This window comes from Panulirus ornatus, chromosome 5 (assembly GCF_036320965.1).
Source record: "Panulirus ornatus isolate Po-2019 chromosome 5, ASM3632096v1, whole genome shotgun sequence".
NCBI classification, from domain to species: Eukaryota; Metazoa; Arthropoda; class Malacostraca; order Decapoda; family Palinuridae; genus Panulirus; species Panulirus ornatus.
Window position 1 is genome coordinate 23,519,001 of NC_092228.1, and position 21,417 is coordinate 23,540,417.

Genomic DNA, 21,417 nt, shown 5'->3' on the forward strand with positions numbered 1-21,417 from the left:
CTCAACCCTACTGTACCTAATAACCTTGCTCTTATTCACATTTACTTTTAACTTTCTTCTTTCACACACTTTACCAAACTCAGTCACCAGCTTCTGCAGTTTCTCTCATGAATCAGCCACCAGCGCTGTATCATCAGCGAACAACAACTGACTCACTTCCCAAGATCTCTCATCCCCAACACACTTCATACTTGCCCCTCTTTCCAAAACTCTTGCATTCACCTCCCTAACAACCCCATCCATAAACAAATTAAACAACCATGGAGACATCACACACCCCTGCCGCAAACCTACATTCACTGAGAACCAATCACTTTCCTCTCTTCCTACACGTACACATGCCTTACATCCTCGATAAAAACTTTTCACTGCTTCTAACAACTTTTCTCCCACACCATATATTCTTAATACCTTCCACAGAGCATCTCTATCAACTCTATCATATGCCTTTTCCAGATCCATAAATGCTACATACAAATCCATTTGCTTTTCTAAGTATTTTTCACATACATTCATCAAAGCAAACACCTGATCCACACATCCTCTACCACTTCTGAAACCACACTGCTCTTCCCCAATCTGATGCTCTGTACATGCCTTCACCCTCTCAATCAATACCCTCCCATATAATTTCCCAGGAATACTCAACAAACTTATACCTCTGTAATTTGAGCACTCACTCTTATCCCCTTTGCCTTTGTACAATGGCACTATGCAAGCATTCCGCCAATTCTCAGGCACCTCACCATGAGTCATACATACATTAAATAACCTTACCAACCAGTCAACAATACAGTCACCCCCTTTTTTTTATAAATTCCACTGCAATACCATCCAAACCTGCTGCCTTGCCGGCTTTCATCTTCCGCAAAGCTTTTACTACCTCTTCTCTGTTTACCAAATCATTTTCCCTAACCCTCTCACTTTGCACACCACCTCGACCAAAACACCCTATATCTGACACTCTATCATCAAACACATTCAACAAACCTTCAAAATACTCACTCCATCTCCTTCTCACATCACCACTACTTGTTATCACCTCCAAATTTGCGCACTTCACTGAAGTTCCCATTTGCTCCCTTGTCTTACGCACTTTATTTACCTCCTTCCAGAACATCTTTTGATTCTCCCTAAAATCTAATGATACTCTCTCACCCCAACTCTCATTTGCCCTTTTCTTCACCTCTTGCACCTTTCTCTTGACCTCCTGTCTCTTTCTTTTATACGTCTCCCACTCAATTGCATTTTTTCCCTGCAAAAATCGTCCAAATGCCTCTCTTCTCTTTCACTAATGCTCTTACTTCTTCATCCCACCACTCACTACCCTTTCTAATCAACCCACCTCCCACTCTTCTCATGCCACAAGCATCTTTTGCGCAATCTATCGCTGATTCCCTAAATACATCCCATTCCTCCCCCACTCACATTACTTCCATTGTTCTCACCTTTTTCCATTCTGTACTCAGTCTCTCCTGGTACTTCCTCACACAAGTCTCCTTCCCAAGCTCACTTACTCTCACCACCCTCTTCATATATATATATATATATATATATATATATATATATATATATATATATATATATATATATATTCTTTTTTTTTTCTTTCTTTCTTTTTTTGTCGCTGTGTCCCGCGTTTGCGAGGTAACGCAAGGAAACAGACGAAAGAAATGGCCCAACCCACCCCCATACACATGTATATACATACGTCCACACACGCAAATATACATATCTACACAGCTTTCCAGACGCTTCACATGCCCCGATTCAATCCACTGACAGCACGTCAACCCCGGTATACCACATCGCTCCAATTCACTCTATTCCTTGCCCTCCTTTCACCCTCTTGCATGTTCAGGCCCCGATCATATATATATATATGGAGAGAAAGATGAAGTGAAAAAGATTTTGTGTGATCGGGGCCTGAACATGCAGGAGGGTGAAAGGAGGGCAAGGAATAGAGTGAATTGGAGCGATGTGGTATACCGGGGTTGACGTGCTGTCAGTGGATTGAATCGGGGCATGTGAAGCGTCTGGAAAGCTGTGTAGATATGTATATTTGCGTGTGTGGACGTATGTATATATATGTGTATGGGGGTGGGTTGGGCCATTTCTTTCGTCTGTTTCCTTGCGCTACCTCGCAAACGCGGGACACAGCGACAAAAAAAGAAAGAAAAAAAAAAAATATATATATATATATATATATATATATATATATATATATATATATATATATATATATATATATATATATGTATATATACATATATATATATATATATATATATATATATATATATATATATATATATATATATATATATATATATATATATATATATATATATATATATATATATATATATATATATATATATATATATATGTATATATACATATATATATATATATATATATATATATATATATATATATATATATATATATATATATATATATATATATATATATATGTATACATATATATATGTATATATATATATATGGGGTGTTCAGCGTTATAAATGGAAATGGTGAAGAGCTTCTAGATATATGTGCTTAAAAAGGACTTGTGATTGGGAATATTTGGTTTAAAAGAGATATGTACATAAGTGTACGTATGTAAGTAGGAGAGATGGCCAGAGAGCGTTATTGGATTACGTGTTAATTGAGAGGCGCGCGAAAGAGACACTTTTGGATGTTGATGTGCTGAGATATGCAACTAGAAGGATGTTTGACCATTATCTTGTGGAGGCGAAGGTGAAGATTTGTAGAGGTTTTCAGAAAAGAAGAAAGAATGTTGGGGTTAAGAGAGTGGTGAGAGTAAGTGAACTTGGGGAGGAGACTTATGTGAGGAAGTACCAGGAGAGACTGAGCATAGAATGGAAAATGGTGAGAACAAAGAACGTAAGGGGAGTGGGGAACGAATGGGATGCATTTAGGGAAACAGTAATGGCTTGCGCAAAAGATGCTTGTTGCATGAGAAGCGTGGGAGGTGGGCAGATTAGAAAGGGTAGTGAATGATGGGATGAAGAGCTAAGATTTTTATTGAAAGAGAAGAGAGAGGCATTTGGACGATCTTTTCAGGGAAATAATGCAAATGACTGGGAGATGTATTAAAGAAAGAGGGAAGAGGTCAAGAGAAAGGTGCAAGTAGTGAAAAAGAAGGCAAATTGGAGTTGGGGTGAGAGAGTATCAATAGATTTTAGGGAGAATAAAAAGATGTTTTGGAAGGAGGTAAATAAATTGCGTAAGACAAGGGAGCAAATGGGAACTTTAATGAAGGTGGCTAATGGGGAGGTGATAACAAGTAGTGGTGATGTGAGAAGGAGGTGGATTGAGTATTTTGAAAATTTGTTGAATGTGTTTGATGATAGAGTGGCAGATATAGGGTATTTTGGTCGAGGTGGTGTGCAAACTTAGAGGGTTGGGGAGAATGATTTGGTAAACAGAGAAGAGGTAGTAAAAGCTTTGTGGAAGATGAAAGCCGGCAAGGCAGCGGGTTTGGATGGTATTGAAGTGGAATTTATTAGAAAAGGGGGTGACTGTATTGTTGACTGGTTGGTAAGGATATTTAATGAATGTATGACTTATGGTGAGGTGCCTAGGGATTGGCGGAATGCTTGCACAGTGCTATTGTACAAAGGCAAAGGGGATGAAAGTAAGTTCTCAATTTACAGAGGTATAAGTTTGTTGAGTATTCCTGGGAAATTATATGCGAGGGTATTGATTGAGAGGGTGAATATATGTACAGAGCATTAGATTGGGGTGGAACTGTGTGGCTTCAGAAGTGGTAGAGGATGTGTGGATCAGGTGATTGCTTTCAAGAATGTATGTGAGAAATACCTAAGAAAGCAAATGAATATGTGTGTAGCGTTTATGGATCTGGAGAAGGCATATGATAGAGTTGATAGAGATGCTCTGTGGAAGGTATTAAGAATATATGGTGTGGAGGGCAAGTTTTTAGAAGCAGTGAAATGTTTTTATCGAGGATGTAAGGCATGTGTACGTGTAGGAAGAGATGAAAGTGATTAGTTCTCAGTGAATGTTGGTTTACGGCTAGGGTGTATGATGTCTCCATGGTTGTTTAATTTGTTTATGGATGGAGTTGTTAGGGAAGTGAATGCAACAGTTTTGGAAAGAGGGGAAAATATGCAGTCTTTTGTGGATGAGAGAGCTTGGGAAGTTAGTCAGTTGTTGTTCGCTGATGATACAGCGCTAGTTACTGATTCGTGTGAGAGTTTGCAGAAGCTGTTGACTGAGTTTGGTAAAGTGTGTGAAAGAAGAAAGGTAAGAGTAAATGTGAATAAGAGCAAGGTTATTAGGTACAATAGGGTTGAGGGACAAGTGAATTGGAAGGTAAGTTTGAATGGAGAAAAATGGAGGAAGTGAAATGTTTTAGATGTCTGGTTAGGATTTGGTAGCGGATGGAACCATGGAAGCGGAAGTGATTTATAGGGTGGGGGATGGGGCGAATGTTCTAGGAGCGTTGAAGAATGTGTGGAAGTCGAGAACATTATCTCCGAAAGCAAAAAAGGGTATGTTTGAAGGAATAGTGTTTCCAACAATGTTATATGGTTGCGAGGCGTTGGCTATAGATAGAGTTGTGTGGAGGATGGTGGATGTGCTGGATAAGAGATGTTTGAGGACAATATGTGGTGTGAGGTGGTAAGTAATAATAGGATAAGAGAGATGTGTGGAAATAAAAAGAGTGTGGTTGAGAGAGCAGAAGAGGATCACATGGAAAGAATGAGTGAATAAAGATTGACCAAGAGGATATATGTGTCAGAGGTGGAGGGAACGGGGAGAAGTGGGAGTCCAAATTGGAGGTGGAAAGATGGAGTGAAAAAGATTTTGAGTGATCTTGGCATGAACATGCAGGAGGGTGAAAGGCGTGCAAGGAATAGAGTGCATTAGAACGATGTGGTATACCGGGGTCGACTGCTGTCAATGGATTGAACCAGGGCGTGTGAAGTGTCTGGGGTAAACCATGGAAAGTTCTGTGGGGCCTGGATGTGGAAAGGGAGCTGTGGTTTCAGTTCATTATACATGACAGCTAGAGACTGAGTGTGAAGGAATGTGGCCTTTGTTGTCTTTTCCTAGCGCTACTTCGCGCTATTAGCCATGCCCATATTCTAGCGGTTAGCGTTCCTGCCTCTTGCACAGGTGTCCGGGGTTTAATCCTGGCTGTTGAAGGCTTTTAGGTTCTATGAAGGAGCACGGTCATATGCACTTTATTCGTATTCATATACCTCCGCGTTGTACAGTTAGGTCCGGTAAAATGCTATTTGCTGGCTATGTGCGCCTGTTGGAAAATAACCGGTATAGACTCCGTTGCTCACCAATGTGAGACGAAGGGTATTCAAGTACTTAGTATTCGAATAGTTGTTCCCTATAAGCCAGGCTCATAGCCTAGCGGTTAGCAATCCTGCCTCTTGCACAGGAGTCCCGGGTTCAATCCTGGCTGTTGGAGGTTTGTATGTGCTGGAAATGAGATGTTTGAGGACAATGTGTGGTGTGAGGTGGTTTGATCGAGTAAGTAACGTAAGGGTAAGAGAGATGTGTGGAAATAAAAAGAGCGTGGTTGAGAGAGCAGAAGAGGGTGTTTTGAAATGGTTTGGGCACATGGAGAGAATGAGTGAGGAAAGATTGACCAAGAGGATATATGTGTCGGAGGTGGAGGGAACGAGGAGAAGAGGGAGACCAAATTGGAGGTGGAAAGATGGAGTGAAAAAGATTTTGTGTGATCGGGGCCTGAACATGCAGGAGGGTGAAAGGAGGGCAAGGAATAGAGTGAATTGGAGCGATGTGGTATACAGGGTTTGACGTGCTGTCAGTGGATTGAATCAAGGCATGTGAAGCGTCTGGGGTAAACCATGGAAAGCTGTGTAGGTATGTATATTTGCGTGTGTGGACGTGTGTATGTACATGTGTATGGGGGGGGGGTTGGGCCATTTCTTTCGTCTGTTTCCTTGCGCTACCTCGCAAACGCGGGAGACAGCGACAAAGTATAAAAAAAAAAAAAAAAAAAAAAAAAAAAAAAATATATATGCGTGAATTTTAAAATAGTTTCTTTGATATTTAAATTTGCTGTATTCTCTCTCTCTCTCTCTCTCTCTCTCTCTCTCTCTCTCTCTCTCTCTCTCTCTCTCTCTCTCTCTCTCTCTCTCTCTCTCTCTCTCTCTCTCTCTCTCTTTCAAATATCTTTTCATTTTCCTTCAGTTCGAGGAACTGACAAAGTATGTATGCATATTTTCATTTTCAGTCTCTAGCTGTCAAGTATAATAAACCCTAGTTTCCCATTGTCATTAAGAGCACATCGTCCCCTGTGTATCATATTGGTTTATTTCGTTCGCTCCCGTGTGCGCCTTTCACCCCCCGGCATGCTATGATCCCAATAAACCAAAGCATTCTTATTTCCATCCTTCCATCATGTGGTCGGTATTCCCTTCCAACATGTCGTTTCTGACACAGAAATTGTCTTCGTCGTTCCCACCACTTTCATTCTCCCCATGTGTCCACACCATTTTAGTAAACCGTCTCCTACACTCTCAACCACTTGTCTCTCACCTAGTTGTTTGGTATTCAGTGAACCCTCCACACACCACGGTATGTCTAAAAGTATTTAATTTTCAACACATCCACCTCTTTATATCTTGCTCGTTACGGCAAAGGCTTCGCATCCACACAGCACCGTCGGAACTGCTTCATCATCGACACTTTGCTGTGAGAAACAAAGACCTTTCTTCCTACATACTCCTCAACGCACCCAGAACCTTTGCTTCCTCAGTCATCCTCTTATTCAGTGATTTAGCTTCAATAGTTCCATCTGCTGCATTCCATGCAAACTCAGACTCAAATAAACTTGCTTCTCTTCACTGCTAAACCTAATTGCTTTACTTTTGTTCTAATCAAAATTCAATCTCCTTAAATTTTTTGAAAAAATGAAGTGGTAAGGCCATATCCAACTGGGGCAGAGATTACATTAAAAGGCTGAAATGAAAATAGATGTCTTAAGTCTCAAGCATTGTGAATGAATCTTCTTTATTACAAGTTAATACACTGACATTATTTTGCATACAATGGAGAGAGATGACGAAGGTAGAAAAACACTTTCCTGGGTGTTGGTAAACAGGGAATCACACTGAAATATGTTGGTTAGAATGATCACTTTTTACTGATTATCACTTATTCATCTTTTTAGATTTTGATGAGTTTGTTTGAAGGGGGCAAAGTTATTGTGAACACGTATAACAAAACATACAGAATTGAATATGGAAATCGCCGTTAGAGGGTAGACAGAATTACATATGAAAGACGGTACCAACTCTGGAGAATGAGTGCTACACACTATCTGTAACTTTGATGCATAAGCAGAGAAACATGCAGATGTCAGTTTCATATGTAATTGTTCTTAAGGGGAGTCATTTGTGTGTATAAAGGAATTGAAATTTGCTTCAATTCAGAGAGATGGGGAAGGGTGCTTCTATTCCAGAAGAATATATCTGGTCATCTTGAACAGTTGAGGAATTTCAGTTTTATGTGTGTGTGTGTCGCACTAAGTCTGTTAAATTGGTGTCCTCGTCAGTTTCAGTTAACGGTATGTCAACAATCATATTTTAACAATCAATATGATAAAATAGTTCTCTCTAGTGTAAAGGAGAGAATAGAGCAGAACCATCCAAGGCTAGTGATCAAGAAGAGGCCTTGCATGTGGTCAATGCTGAGGGAAATGACACCGTCGGCCTCAGCTACGTCTTCCAGGCCACTCACAATGTCGTCGCCACCACCATCCTTCTGAGGAAAAGACATGCATTATTTGAACATACTAAAGCAATATTTTACACTGGATTTGACTGTTTACAAAGGATTACAAAGGAGTTCAAACAGCAACAGAGTAATGGGTCCAGTCGAGGCTGTTCGTGAAGAGGAGAGACCTAAAGATGAATACTTTTAATTATTACATATGGTGAAGGAGACTTAAATGATATCACTCAGGAGATGAAATGTATCTAAATTTAGCCAAAAATTGTACACTTTTACATTTCAGAGATAAGTATTTTAAGTGCAATTCCAGCCTTATTAATGAATGAATGATATACACTTATTGCAAAATTTGATATCTCTGTCACTTAAAAATCATGCTTGATAGAAAAATTCTAAAAACAGATTCGAATTCAACGTAGAAAGTACTAAAAGGCCTCAAAAACATCCCTCCTTAGCGTCTAGTAGTAATCTGCCAATATAGAGGGGCTACACTTTCCATGTCCAAAATGTCCTGGTGAAATCTTTCGCTGTGCTCATCACTAACTGCCCCAAGATTTTCCGGGAAAAAGTCTAAGCGCGCGTCGAAAAAGTGAATCTTTAGACTAATATTGCACCCCAGAGCTTTATAGAAAGTTAATAGATCTTTAACAACATCTTAGTGGTTTTCTGATCTGTGATTCTTAAAAAACTCTTTGCAAACTCTTAACCATGCAGTTTTTTCAACTTCATTTAGCTCTACATCCAAATTTTCATCTCGAAGCATAATTATTATTATCATTATTATTATTATTTATATTATTATTATTATTATTATTATTATTATTATTATTATTATTATTATTATTATTATTATTATTATTATTACTATTATAATTATCATTATCATTATTATTATTATTATCATTATTATAATTACATTAATAATGATAACATTAATAATAATAGTAGTAACAATATTGATAATATCATTATCATTATTATCATTATTATTATTATTATTATTATTATCATTATTATTATTACTGACCTGGTATAGAAAATACATTGTAGTTAAACGCCAGTAAAAATCAGTAAGGGAAAGGAGTGCAGAAAATAATCGTGACTCTGCATGCGTATTTGGATCCTACACTGAACGGAATAAGGGTTATGGGAATACATTTACTGTAAATAAGTTACTTTTTTTTTTTTTTTTTGCTTTGTCGCTGTCTCCCGCGTTTGCGAGGTAGCGCAAGGAAACAGACGAAAGAAATGGCCCAACCCACCCCCATACACATGTATATACATACGTCCACACAGGCAAATATACATACCTACACAGCTTTCCATGGTTTACCCCAGACGCTTCACATGCCCTGATTCAATCCACTGACAGCACGTCAATCCCGGTATACCACATCGCTCCAATTCACTCTATTCCTTGCCCTCCTTTCACCCTCCTGCATGTTCAGGCCCCGATCACACAGAATCTTTTTCACTCCATCTTTCCATATATATAAATATATGTAAATAAGTTACATCAGCATTTATTCTTGTTTTCCTTCTTTATGTTGTACAGCGTCTCACCCGGAGCGACGCGTCCAGTCGGAGGGAGTCAAAGAAGAACTTGCTCACAAGGCCGCTCTGTTCTATCCAGCCCATAAGCTGGCTCAACTTGCTCTTAAGCGGAGAATGACGCTGTAAGCCCAGGGCCACGTTGTACGTCTGGTAGTGCTCCTGCAACACATGAGTAAGGAGAAATAGAAGCATTAGAAACAAAATGAACATAGACAAACGTAAAATGAGAGATAACGACAAGTAAATTGTAAGTTTCAATTTACACTTCCACACATCTTATGTGAGCGTGATCTGGTGATCTTGTAGTTCCGTAATATTCTGAACTGAAACAATTGGATACTATACATTCTTAACGGTAAATATCCTCACCCAGATGAACCAAACATTTATTCGATTAGTTGATTATTCTCATCACTATGACAGTTTTCAGATCCAAGATACAATCTTTGGCACCATACTTTTTGAAATATTACGAACAGCTAAAGGTTAGCCTTCCTGACCGTGACCCATTCAAGGCACGCCCAGGGTCGAACGAATAGGTACCAATTTCGGTTGAAGCAGTCGCTTCACAGTCAACCCAGCTGTTCACACCCACCGTAAGGGGTTGGTCGATGATATGGATACTTAGCGTTGCCCATGGTATATATATATATATATATATATATATATATATATTTTTTTTTCTTTTCATTTTTGCTTGTCGCTGTCTCCCGCGTTTGCGAGGTAGCGCAAGGAAACAGACGAAAGAAATGGCCCACCCCCCCCATACACATGTTACAACACACGTCCACACACGCAAATATACATACCTATACATCTCAATGTACACTCAATTATCATACACAGACACATATATATATACCACATGCCACAATTCACCTGTTCTGCCTCCTTCAATTAATGTTAGCATATAAAAATCTATTATATCATTTATCACTCAATTATGTCTACTATATATATATATCATACTTAATAATATATATACACTTACTCTGTACAACTTCCTTTCACTATGCTACTCATGTACACCAACCCTCAAAATCCCTCACATGCTTGGTGAAACCGCTCGTACACGTTGTAAACATTGTATGTATTTTCATCACATCACACTACCTTACGTACTTTGTCAACATCAGTAACACATTGACCCTATAAAACGTGCGTGACACTGACACATCGATATATTGCAGCACAGTGTAATGTTTACAAAAAAACTGATCAGACAAACCAACTACAAAATAGTGGACTATACCTTGACAACCCTTTGATGTCGTGGAAATTCGCATCAAAACAATCCCAAAATTTTCGCCCCCTCCCCCACCCTATGATCCACTTCCGCTTCCATGGTTCCATCCGCTGACAGATCCACTCCCAGATATCTAAAACACTTCACTTCCTCCAGTTTTTCTCCATTCAAACTCACCTCCCAATTGACTTGACCCTCAACCCTACTGTACCTAATAACCTTGCTCTTATTCACATTTACTCTTAACTTTCTTCTTCCACACACTTTACCAAACTCCGTCACCAGCTTCTGCAGTTTCTCACATGAATCCGCCACCAGCGCTGTATCATCAGCGAACAACAACTGACTCACTTCCCAAGCTCTCTCATCCCCAACAGTCTTCATACTTGCCCCTCTTTCCAAGACTCTTGCATTTACCTCCCTAACAACCCCATATATATATATATATATATATATATATATATATATATATATATATATATATATATATATATATTATTTTTCTTTTCATTATTTTGCTTTGTCGCTGTCTCCCGCGTTTGCGAGGTAGCGCAAGGAAACAGACGAAAGAAATGGCCCATCCCACCCCCATACACAATGTATACACACACACGTCCACACGCGCAAATATACATACCTATACATCTCAATGTACACATATATATACATACACAGACACATATATATATACCCATGCACACAATTCACACTGTCTGCCTCCATTCATATATATATGTATATATATATATATATATATATATATATATATATATATATATATATATATATATATATATATATATATATATATATATATATAACACTTACTCTGTACAACTTCCTTTTATGTATGGCATATGTACACCTCCGGCCAAAATTCCCTCGACATCGTTGGTGAAACCTGGCATCGGGTACACGTTGTAAACAATTAGTAATCGTAGTTTTCATTCACAGGCAACACTACAGTTACGACTTTGTCAACATTCAGGTAATCAATTAGGAACCCCTATAAGAAGCGTGCGTGATACTGACACATCGAATATATTGAAGCACAGGTGTAATGTTTTACAAAAAAATATCAGACAAACAACTACAAGAATAGCGGACTATACAGTGTGACAGCTCGTGATGTGTGTGAAACTCTCGCATAAAAAATTATCAATCTACTAGCTAGCTATAGCCGGACGCTATATGAAGTAAAACCTGTATTCATCCCTATATTGCATATCAATTCCCTGTTTTTAAACAAATAATAGATAGGCAACGCTGGTTACGTGACAGGGTATTTGTTTAGCTATGTATAACAGGAGGAGGCAGGCGATCTGAGGTGGGGCCAGGTGAGGAAGACGAGACATGACGTTGTGACGAGGGTGGGAACAGATCTGTACTGGGTATAGTTGATATAGCGATAGCTGGTCGTAATGACATAGCAGTTCTTGAAATCTGTAGGTGTCACAGATAAGCAGTCAACACAATTTTCATGAAATAAATGTATATGAAACAGAGTGATTACAGACAGTGGGGAAGACACGAGAGGGAGAAAGGCGAGAGAGGTAATGAGAAAAATGCTGTCAGGTTTTACGCCGGTAATAGCCCTAAACAAAATGCAACCACCCTCGCAATACATGCTCAGAAGGATGAAATTAAACAGCAGTAAATATATAAAAGATACAAACTACCACATGGATGTAACACCATAGTCCTGAAACCAGTGACCGACGATTCAACCAACATATGTATAACGTAATGCATAGTCAAAATTATAAAGTGGCAACTCCTCCCTAATAACAGGCTAGTTGAATGTCGGGATGATCAGTAGGCAATAGATGTATGACGTTTGTCACTATGTGTTATGATGTGCTAGTATTACACCACGCAAGTCACACATATTACAGTGTCATAACAAATAAACTCAAAATAGGATGTAGACTAATTCCTCTAAAGCTAACTACATGGTCAGGTAGTTGCTTGTGACTATCATGGTGTATTTACTGACGTCAAAACACCTTCATTTTTAAGTTAGGCGGTAAGGTGACTTTATATGAAGGAGACTTAATACGTCCTTAATGAAAGTTAAGTAATAAAGTATTGTATGTAATTCATACAATACAGTATGGCAATACTTATAGTTGGAAAACCTGTATTATGGGATGAAGGAAACGAATGCAAAGTTGTTTACCATATCACTACATACAAACTATTGTGGACACACAGCAGTAAGTTATTAATATCATATATCATAAGATACTATTAATACGTAGATCAGATCACAGTGACACATTAGTAACATGTAGCAGCATTAAATATCCAACTACAAACACACACTAACATATCAATCGTCTGTCCATCCTCCTTCATAGTCAATCACAGTCTACAAGCGTTTTGGCATTGATTATACCAGTCGTCTGACTATATCTAGCTTTCTCCTAAATACTTCCCACTACTGATTTGTGTGCTGTAGCAAGGTTTCTGAAGTTCTCTCTCCACCAGGTTCCCACGTATTCACTATGTTTGCCCATAAATTCTCAGAGGGATTGCAATCACAGGCTTTATTTAGTCAGTCTAATAGTTGGATGTCTTGATGTTCAGCAAACTAGCGTTGTGCTACTAGAGCCGTGTGAATGGGAGATCGGTCGTGCATTAAGATGAATCTTTCTAGGTAGAGAAACGCGTATGCTCACACCGACGGTAGAACAACTTCCTAGAGAGTTTCTAAGAATTGGTCAATTGCGAACCGTCTATGCCCAGGAGAGATTTCCTAGCGCAGGGCGCTAGGTAGCAGAAGGAAAAGACAACAGAGGCCACATTGGTTCACACTGTCTCTAGCTGTCATGTGCAATACAATGAAACTACGGCTCCCTTTCTACATCCAAGCCTTACAAAACTTAACATGTTTTACCCCAGACGCTTTAAATCACATAGTTCAATCCACTGACAGCACGTCGACTCCGGTATACCACATTGTTCCAATTCACTCTATTCATTGCACGCCTTTCACCCTCCTGCATGTTCAGGCCCCAATCACTCAAAATCTTTTTCACTCCATCCTTCCACCTCCAATGTGGTCTCCCACTTCTCGTTCCCTCCACCCCGACACATATATCCTCTTTGTCAATCTTTCTTCACTCATTCTCTTCATGTGACCAAACCATTTCAATACACCCTGCCCTGCTCTCTCAGTCACACTCTTTTTAGTACCACACATCTCTCTTACCCTTTCACTACTTACTTGATCAAACCACATCACACCACATAATGTCTTCAAACATCTCATTTCCAACACATTCACCCTCCTTCACACTACCCTATCTGTAGCCCACGCCTCGCAACCATATAACATTGTTGGAACCATTATTCCTTCAAACTTACCCATTTTACTTTCTGAGATAATGTTCTCGCCTTCCACACATTTTTTAACGTTCCCAGAGCTTTCGCCCCCTCCCCCACCCTGTGACTCTCTTCCGCTTCTATGGTTCCATCCGCTACCAAATCCACTCCTAGATATCTAAAACACTTCACTTCCTTCAGTTTCTCTCCATTCAAACTTACCTCCCAATTGACTTGTTCTTATTCACATTTACTCTCAGCATTCTTCTTTCACAAACTTTACCAACTCAATCACCCGCTTCAGCAGTTTCTCACCCGAATCAGACACCAGCGCTGTATCATCAGCGAACAGCAACTTGCTCACTTCCCAAACCCTCTCATCGACAACAGACTGCATACTTGCCCCTCTTTCCAAAACACTCTCTTTCACCTCCCTAACAACCCCATTCATAAACAAATTAAACAACCATGGAGACATCACACACCCCTGTCACAAACTGACATTCACTGAGAACCAATCACTTTCCTCTCTTCCTACTCGTAAACATACCTTACATCCTCGATAAAAACTTTTCACTGCTCCTAGCAACTTCCCTCCCACACCACATACTCTAAATACCTTCCACAGAGGATCTTTATCAACTCTATCATATGCCTTCTCCAGATCCAAAAATGCTACATACAAATCCATTGGCTTTTCTAAGTATTTCTCACACACATTCTTTAAAGCAAATACCTGATCCATACATCCTCTACCACTTCTGAAAACACACTGCTCTTCCACATTCTGATGTTCTGTACATGCCCTCACCCTCTCAGTCAATACCCTCCCATGTAATTTCCCAGGAATACTCAACAGATTTATACCTCTGTAATTTGAGCACTCACCTTTATCCCCTTTCCTTCTGTGCAATAGCACTATGCATGCATTCCACCACTCCTCAGGCACTTCGCTATCAGTAATACATACACTGAATATCGACACCAACCAGTCAACAACACAGTCACCCCTCTTTTAATAAATTCCACGGCAATACCATCCAAACCCATCGCCTTCCCGGCTTTCATCTTCGGCAAAGCTTTCGCTACCTATTTTCTGTTTACCACATCATTCTCCCTGACCCTCTCACTTTGCACACCAAATCGACCAAAACACACTATATCTGCCACTCTATCATCTAAGACATTCAACAAAATTTCAAAATACTCACTCCATCTCCTTCTCACATCAACCTACTTGTTATTACCTCCCCATTATCCCCCTTCACAGATGTTTCCATTTGTTCTCTTGTCTTACGAACTTTATTTACCTCCTTCTAAAACCTCTTTATAGTCTCCCTAAAATTAATGATACTCTCTCGCCCCAACGGTCATTTACCCTCATTCAACCTCTTGCACCTTTTTCTTGACCTCCTGCTTCTTTATTTTATATATTCCCCAGTCATTTGCACCATTTCCTTGCCAAAATTGTTCAGACGCCTTCCTCTTCTCTTTCACTAATATTCTTACTTCTTCATCCCACCATTCACTACCCTTATAAATCTGCCCACCTCCCATGTTTCTCCTGCCACAAGCATCTTTTGCACAAGCAATCACTGTTTCCCTAAATACATCCCATTACTCCCCAAATCTTCTACGTCCTTTGCTCTCACCTTTTTCTATTCTGCTCTCAATCTCTCCTGGTACTTCCTCACACAAGTCTCCTTCTCCAGGCTCACATACTTTCACACCTCTCTTCACACCAACATTCTCTCTTCATTTCTGATAACCTCTACAAATCTTCACCTTCGCCTCTACAAGATTATTATCAGACATCCCTCCAGTTGCACATCTCAACACATTAATATCCAAAAGTCTCTCTTTCACACGCCTATCAATTAACAAGTAATCCAATAACGCTCTCTGGCCAACTCCCCTACCTACATTCGTATACTTATGTATACCTCTCTTTTTTATACCAGGTATTCCAGGTATATATATATATATATATATATATATATATATATATATATATATATATATATATATATATATATATATATATACTTATTTATTTATTATTCATTTTGCTTGTCGCTGTCTCCCGCGTTTGCGAGGTAGCGCAAGGAAACAGACGAAAGAAATGGCCAAACCCACCCCCATACACATGTATATATACACAAACGTCCTAACACGCAAATATACATACCTATACATCTCAATGTACACATATATATACACACACAGACACATACATATATACCAATGCACACAATTCACACAGTCTGCCTTTATTCATTCCATCGCCACCTCGCCACACAAGGAATACCATCCCCCTCATGTGTGCGGGGTAGCGCTAGGAAAGGACAACAAAGGCCTCATTCGTTCACACTCAGTCTCTAGCTGTCATGCAATAATGCCCGAAACCACAGCTCCCTTTCCACATCCAGGCCCCACACAGCTTTCCATGGTTTCCCCCAGATGCTTCACATGCCCTGATTCAATCCACTGACAGCACGTCAACCCCGGTATACCACATCGATCCAATTCACTCTATTCCTTGCCCGCCTTTCACCCTCCTGCATGTTCAGGCCCCGATCACTCAAAATATTTTTCACTTCATCTTTCCACCTCCAATTTGGTCTCCCACTTCTCGTTCCCTCCACCTCCGACACATATATCTTCTTGGACAATCTTTCCTCACTCATTCTCTCTCTGTGCCCAAACCATTTCAAAACACCCTCTTCTGCTCTCTCAACCACGCTCTTTTTATTTACACACATCTCTCTTACCCTTACATTACTTACTTGATCAAACCACCTCACACCACACATTGTCCTCAAACATCTCATTTCCAGCACATCCACCCTCCTGCGCACAACTCTATCCATAGTCTACGCCTCCCAACCATACAGCATTGTTGGAACCACTATTCCTTCAAACATACCCATTTTTGCTCTCCGAGATAATGTTCTCGACTTCCACACATTCTTCAAGGCTCCCAGAATTTTCGCCCCCTACCCCACCATATGATTCACTTCCGCTTCCATGGTTCCATCCGCTGCCAGATCCACTCCCAGATATCTAAAACATTTTACTTCCTCCAGTTTTATATATATATATATATATATGTATATATATATATATATATATATATATATATATATATATATATATATATATATATATATATATATATATATATATATATATATTTCATCCCTGGGGATAGGGGTGAAAGAATACTTCCCACGCATTCCTCGCGTGTCGTAGAAGGCGACTAGAGGGAACGGGAGCGGGGGGCCAGAAATCCTCCCCTCCTTTTATTTTTTAACTTTCTAAAATGGGAAACAGAAGAAGGAGTCACGCGGGGAGTGCTCATCCTCCGCGAAGGCTCAGACTGGGGTGTCTAAATGTGTGTGGATGTAACCAAGATGTGAAAAAAGGAGAGATAGGTGGTATGTTTGAGGAAAGGAACCTGGATGTTTTGGCTCTGAGTGAAACGAAGCTCAAGGGTAAAGGGGAAGAGTGGTTTGGAAATGTCTTGGGAGTAAAGTCAGGGGTTAGTGAGAGGACAAGAGCAAGGGAAGGAGTAGCACTACTCCTCAAACAGGAGTTGTGGGAGTATGTGATAGAATGTAAGAAGTAAATTCTAGATTAATATGGGTAAAACTGAAAGTTGATGGAGAGAGATGGGTGATTATTGGTGCGTATGCACCTGGGCATGAGAAGAAAGATCATGAGAGGCAAGTGTTTTGGGAGCAGCTGAATGAGTGTGTTAGTGGTTTTGATGCACGAGACCGGGTTATAGTGATGGGTGATTTGAATGCAAAGGTGAGTAATGTGGCAGTTGAGGGAATAATTGGTATACATGGGGTGTTCAGTGTTGTAAATGGAAATGGTGAAGAGTTTGTAGATTTATATGCTGAGAAAGGACTGGTGATTGGGAATACCTGGTTTAAAAAGCGAGCTATGCATAAGTATACGTATGTAAGTAGGAGAGATGGCCAGAGAGCGTTATTAGATCACGTGTTAATTGACAGGCGCGATAAAGAGAGACTTTTGGATGTTAATGTGCTGAGAGGTGCAACTGGAGGGATGTCTGATCATTATCTTGTGGAGGCTAAGGTGAAGATTTGTATGGGTTTTCAGAAAAGAAGAGTGAATGTTGGGGTGAAGAGGGTGGTGAGAGTAAGTGAGCTTGGGAAGGAGACTTGTGTGAGGAAGTACTAGGAGAGACTGAGTATAGAATGGAAAACGGTAAGAACAATGGAAGTAAGGGGAGTGGGAGAGGAATGGGATGTATTTAGGGAATCAGTGATGGATTGCGCCAAAGATGCTTGTGGCATGAAAAGAGTGGGAGGTGGGGTGATTAGAAAGAGTAGTGAGTGGTGGGATGAAGAAGTAAGATTGTTAGTGAAAGAGAAGAAAGAGGCACTTGGACGATTTTTGCAGGGAAAAATGTAATTGAGTGGGAGATGTATAAAAGAATGAGACAGGAGGTCAAGAGAAAGGTGCAAGAGGTGAAAAAAAGGGCAAATGAGAGTTGGGGTGAGAGCGTATCATTGAATTCTAGGGAAAATAAAAAGATGTTCTGGAAGGAAGTAAATAAAGTGCGTAAGACAAGGGAGCAAATGGGAACTTCAGTGAAGGTCGCAAATGGGGAGGTGATAATAATTAGTGGTGATGTGAGACGGAGATGGAGTGAGTATTTTGAAGGTTTGTTGAATGTGTTTGAGGATAGAGTGGCAGATATAGGGTGTTTTGGTCGAGGTGGTGTGCAAAGTGAGAGGGTTAGGGAAAATGATTTGGTAAACAGAGAAGAGGTAGTAAAAGCTTTGCGGAAGATGAAAGCCGGCAAGGCAGCAGGTTTGGATGGTATTGCAGTGGAGTTTATCAAAAAAAGGGGTGACTGTATTGTTAACTGGTTGGTAAGGTTATTTAATGTATGTATGACTCATGGTGAGGTGGCTGAGGATTGGCGGAATGCGTGCATAGAGCCATTGTACAAAGGCAAAGGAGACGAAAGGGACTGCATAAATTACAGATGTATAAGTTTGTTGAGTATTCCTGGTAAATTATATGGGAGGGTATTGATTCAGAGGGTGAAGGCATGTACAGAGCATCAGATTGGGGAAGAGCAGTGTGGCTTCAGAAGTGGTAGAGGATGTGTGGATCAGGTGTTTGCTTTGAAGAATGTATGTGAGAAATACTTAGAAAAGCAAATGGATTTGTATGTAGTATTTATGGATCTGGAGAAGGCATATGATAGAGTTGATAGAGATGCTCTGTGGAAGGTATTAAGAATATATGGTGTGGGAGGCAAGTTGTTAGAAGCAGTGAAAAGTTGTTATCGAGGATGTAAGGCATGTGTACGTGTAGGAAGAGAGGAAAGTGATTGGTTCTCAGTGAATGTAGGTTTGCGGCAGGGGTGTGTGATGTCTCCATGGTTGTTTAATTTGTTTATGGATGGAGTTGTTAGGGAGGTGAATGGAAGAGTTTTGGAAAGAGGGGCAAGTATGAAGTCTGTTGTGGATGAGAGAGCTTGGGAAGTGAGTCAGTTGTTGTTCGCTGATGATACATCGCTGGTGGCTGATTCATGTGAGAAACTGCAGAAGCTGGTGACTAAGTTTGGTAAAGTGTGTGAAAGAAGAAAGTTAAGAGTAAATGTGAATAAGAGCAAGGTTATTAGGTACAGTAGGGTTGAGGGTCAAGTCAATTGGGAGGTAAGTTTGAATGGAGAAAAACTGGAGGAAGTAAAGTGTTTTAGATATCTGGGAGTGGATCTGGCAACGGATGGAACCATGGAAGTGGAAGTGAATCATAGGGTGGGAGAGGGGGCGGAAATCCTGGGAGCCTTGAAGAATGTGTGGAAGTCGAGAACATTATCTCGGAAAGCAAAAATGGGTATGTTTGAAGGAATAGTGGTTCCAACAATGCTGTATGGTTGCGAGGCGTGGGCTATGGATAGAGTTGTGCGCAGGAGGGTGGATGTGCTGGAAATGAGATGTTTGAGGACAATGTGTGGTGTGAGGTGGTTTGATCAATTAAGTAATGTAAGGGTAAGAGAGATGTGTGGAAATAAAAAGAGCGTGGTTGAGAGAGCAGAAGAGGGTGTTTTGAAATGGTTTGGGCATATGGAGAGAATGAGTGAGGAAAGATTGATCAAGAGGATATATGTGTCGGAGGTGGAGGGAACGAGGAGAAGTGGGAGACCAAATTGGAGGTGGAAAGATGGAGTGAAAAAGATTTGAGTGATCGGGGCCTGAACATGCAGGAGGGTGGAAGGAGGGCAAGGAATAGAGTGAATTGGATCGTTGTGGTATGCCGGGGTTGACGTGCTGTCAGTGGATTGAGTCAGGGCATGTGAAGCGTCTGGGGTAATCCATGGAAAGTTGTGTGGGGCCTGGATGTGGAAAGGGAGCTGTGGTTTCGGGCAATATTGCGTGGCAGCTAGAGCCTGAGTGTGAACGAATGGGGCGTTTGTTGTCTTTTCCTAGTGCTACCTCGCACACATGAGGGGGGATGGGGAAGGTATTCCATGTGTGGCAAGGTGGCGATGGGAGTGAATGGGAGCAGACAGTGTGAATTGTGTGGATGGATATATATGTATGTGTCTGTGTATTCAAATATATGTGTACATTGAGATGTATAGGTATGTATATTTGCGTGTATGGACGTGTGTGTGTATACATTGTGTATGGGGGTGGGTTGGGCCATTTTTTTCGTCTGTTTCCTTGCGCTACCTCGCAAACGCGGGAGACAGCGACAAAGCAAAATGAATAAAATGAATTAAAACATATATATATATATATATATATATATATGGAATGGAATTAAGGGGAGTGGGGGAGGAATGGGATATATTTAGGGAATCAGTGATGGATTGCGCAAAAGATGCTTGTGGCATGAGAAGAGTGGGAGGTGGGTTGGTTAGAAAGGGTAGAGAGTGGTGGGATGAAGAAGTAAGAGTATTAGTGAAAGAGAAGAGAGAGGCATTTGGACGATTTTTTCAGGGAAAGAATGCAATTGAGTTGGAGATGTATAAAAGAAAGAGACAGGAGGTCAAGAGAAAGGTGCAAGAGGTGAAAAAAAGGGCAAATGAGAGATGGGGTGAGAGAGTATCATTAAAGTTTAGGGAGAATAAAAAGATGTTCTGGAAGGAGGTAAATAAAGTGCGTAAGACAAGGGAGCAAATGGGAACTTCAGTGAAGGGCGCAAATGGGGAGGTGATAACAAGTAGTGGTGATGTGAGAAGGAGATGGAGTGAGTATTTTGAAGGTTTGTTGAATGTGTTTGATGATAGAGTGGCAGATATAGGGTGTTTTGGTCGAGGTGATGTGCAAAGTGAGAGGGTTAGGGAAAATGATTTGGTAAAAAGAGAAGAGGTAGTGAAAGCTTTGCGGAAGATGAAAGCCGGCAAGGCAGCAGGTTTGGATGGTATTGCAATGGAATTTATTAAAAAAGGGGGTGACTGTATTGTTGACTGGTTGGTAAGGTTATTTAATGTATGTATGACTCATGGTGAGGTGCCTGAGGAT

At 40.3% G+C, this 21,417-nt stretch overlaps 1 protein-coding gene across 1 annotated transcript in view; it reads right to left on the minus strand.

Moving 5' to 3' along the window:
• Positions 1–7,021: 7,021 nt before the first annotated feature.
• The window catches only part of LOC139746780 (probable glutamate receptor), a 93,313-nt gene continuing 78,917 nt past the window's right edge, over positions 7,022–21,417 (minus strand). The window contains exons 7-8 of the mRNA XM_071658322.1: positions 9,334–9,483; positions 7,022–7,800 (exon numbers count right to left, since the gene is read on the minus strand). The gene's annotated coding sequence lies outside the window, so the exon portion shown is untranslated. The remainder of the gene's footprint in view (positions 7,801–9,333; positions 9,484–21,417) is intronic.